This window comes from Amia ocellicauda (genome assembly GCF_036373705.1).
Source record: "Amia ocellicauda isolate fAmiCal2 chromosome 11 unlocalized genomic scaffold, fAmiCal2.hap1 SUPER_11_unloc_2, whole genome shotgun sequence".
Taxonomy (NCBI): Eukaryota; Metazoa; Chordata; class Actinopteri; order Amiiformes; family Amiidae; genus Amia; species Amia ocellicauda.
In genome coordinates this window covers 968,394-971,056 of record NW_027102660.1, presented here as the reverse complement: position 1 = coordinate 971,056, position 2,663 = coordinate 968,394, and the positions used below count along the sequence as shown (strand labels likewise).

Below are 2,663 nucleotides of genomic sequence, written 5' to 3'. Positions count from 1 at the left end.
CATCACCTTGTTGGGTTAAGTGCAGGCACTGTCAGAGCGCAGGGCGTCCTGCCTTTGAAAGAGTTTCCGAAGTGTCCTGATGTGCCCTTTAGCAATGCCAAACAGGTCTGTGAAAATGGCATCCTTTCGCGGCACTTCAGACGCCATCTCACAGTCTAGCCGACCTGAAACGCCTGAGCCCGTTTTACCAGCAGGCTCCAACGGTAACCGTTTGAAGCAAGAGGCGGCGTTGTCAGTTTCCGTAGTGTAGCGGTTATCACATTCGCCTACCGCGCGAAAGGTCCCCGGTTCGAGACCGGGCGGAAATAGCCTGCTTTGGGCCGGCCCTTTTCGTCCTGCTTGCCCTCGTGGTTCCCCGCAGGCGGTGGGTGGCTTTTCTTCATTGGAGTGCCCGAAATCGGTGCTCTCAGAGCGTCCGTCCGTCGACAGGTTGAAATTGTAAACGCTGGTGTAGCCACTTTTAATTAAAATCTGATGATGATGATGATGATGATGTTGTTGTTGTTGTTGTTCTTGTTGTTCTTGTTGTCGTCGTAGTCGCCGTCATTATTATTGTTAAAGTAAAGCAGTAGTTAGATTTGTTGCTACCGTAAGGTGTAGAAGGCACAATAGCTCTGATAGTCTGGTGGTGAAGGAAGACCACCAGACGTTTGAACAAGCCATTCAGCATCACCTTGTTGGGCTAAGTGCAGGCACTGTCAGAGCGCAGGGCGTCCTGCCTTTGAAAGAGTATCCTAAGTGTCCCGAAATCGGTGCACTCAGAGCGTCCGTCCGTCGACAGGTTGAAATTGTAAACGCTGGTGTAGCCACTTTTAATTAAAATATGATGATGATGATGATGATATTGTTGTTCTTGTTCTTGTTGTTGTTGTTGTTCTTGTTTTTCTTGTTGTCGTCGTGGTCGCCGTCATTATTATTGTTAAAGTAAAGCAGTAGTTAGATTTGTTGCTACCGTAAGGTGTAGAAGGCACAATAGCTTTGTGATTGTCTGATGGTGGCACAAGACGAGCAGCAGCTGTTTGAACAAGCCATTGAGCATCACCTTGTTAGGGTAAGTGTAAGTCTTGTCATAGCTCAGGGCGTTCTTCCTTTGAAAGAGTTTCCAAAGTGTCCTGATGTGCCCTTTAGCAATGCAAAATAGGTCAGTGAAAATAGAAACCTTTATCTCACAGGCTGGCCCACGGGAAACCCCTGTGCGCGTTTTACCAGCCGGCTTCGATGGGAGCCATTTGAAACACCAGGACGGGTCGGTTTCCGTAGTGTAGTGGCTATCACGTTCGCCTCACACGCGAAAGGTCCCTGGTTCGAAACCGGGCGGAAACAACCCGCGGTGCACGCGTGCCAGTGCCGTGTTACCCGTCGCCATCTCTCTGCCCCAAGGCCGGCCGTCGTTTTCTCTTCCTCGGAGTGGCAAGAAATCCTGACCTTGAGAACAAACAATCGCAGAAGGGTAGCTTTGCGAGGCACTGGAACTGACACTTTTAAAATCGATACATGTTGTTGCTGTTACAATACGACCGTAGCAGGATCGGCGACATTGCTGTTACTCTTATGTAGTTGAAGGCGCAGTATAGCTCTGATAGTCTGGTGGTGACGGAAGACCACCAGCCGTTTGAACAAGCCATTCAGCATCACCTTGTAGGGCTAAACGCAGGCACTGTCAGAGCGCAGGTCGTCCTGCCTTTGAAAGAGTTTCCGAAGTGTCCCGAAATCGATGCACTCAGAGCGTCCGTCCGTCGACAGGTTGAAATTGTAAACGCTGGTGTAGCCACTTTTAATTAAAATCTGATGATGATGATGATGATATTGTTGTTCTTGTTCTTGTTGTTGTTGTTGTTCTTGTTTTTCTTGTTGTCGTCGTGGTCGCCGTCATTATTATTGTTAAAGTAAAGCAGTAGTTAGATTTGTTGCTACCGTAAGGTGTAGAAGGCACAATAGCTTTGTGATTGTCTGATGGTGGCACAAGACGAGCAGCAGCTGTTTGAACAAGCCATTGAGCATCACCTTGTTAGGGTAAGTGTAAGTCTTGTCATAGCTCAGGGCGTTCTTCCTTTGAAAGAGTTTCCAAAGTGTCCTGATGTGCCCTTTAGCAATGCAAAATAGGTCAGTGAAAATAGAAACCTTTATCTCACAGGCTGGCCCACGGGAAACCCCTGTGCGCGTTTTACCAGCCGGCTTCGATGGGAGCCATTTGAAACACCAGGACGGGTCGGTTTCCGTAGTGTAGTGGCTATCACGTTCGCCTCACACGCGAAAGGTCCCTGGTTCGAAACCGGGCGGAAACAACCCGCGGTGCACGCGTGCCAGTGCCGTGTTACCCGTCGCCATCTCTCTGCCCCAAGGCCGGCCGTCGTTTTCTCTTCCTCGGAGTGGCAAGAAATCCTGACCTTGAGAACAAACAATCGCAGAAGGGTAGCTTTGCGAGGCACTGGAACTGACACTTTTAAAATCGATACATGTTGTTGCTGTTACAATACGACCGTAGCAGGATCGGCGACATTGCTGTTACTCTTATGTAGTTGAAGGCGCAGTATAGCTCTGATAGTCTGGTGGTGACGGAAGACCACCAGCCGTTTGAACAAGCCATTCAGCATCACCTTGTAGGGCTAAACGCAGGCACTGTCAGAGCGCAGGTCGTCCTGCCTTTGAAAGAGTTTCCGAAG

General features: G+C 49.3%; 3 non-coding genes across 3 annotated transcripts; all 3 read left to right on the top strand.

Moving 5' to 3' along the window:
* The first annotated feature begins 235 nt into the window (after positions 1 to 235).
* Positions 236 to 308, top strand: trnag-acc (transfer RNA glycine (anticodon ACC)). The gene has a single exon. It is a non-coding gene; the product is annotated as a tRNA-Gly (tRNA).
* Positions 309 to 1,250: 942 nt separating this feature from the next.
* On the top strand, positions 1,251 to 1,323 carry trnav-cac (transfer RNA valine (anticodon CAC)). The gene has a single exon. It is a non-coding gene; the product is annotated as a tRNA-Val (tRNA).
* Positions 1,324 to 2,212: 889 nt separating this feature from the next.
* On the top strand, positions 2,213 to 2,285 carry trnav-cac (transfer RNA valine (anticodon CAC)). The gene has a single exon. It is a non-coding gene; the product is annotated as a tRNA-Val (tRNA).
* The last annotated feature ends 378 nt before the right edge of the window (positions 2,286 to 2,663 follow it).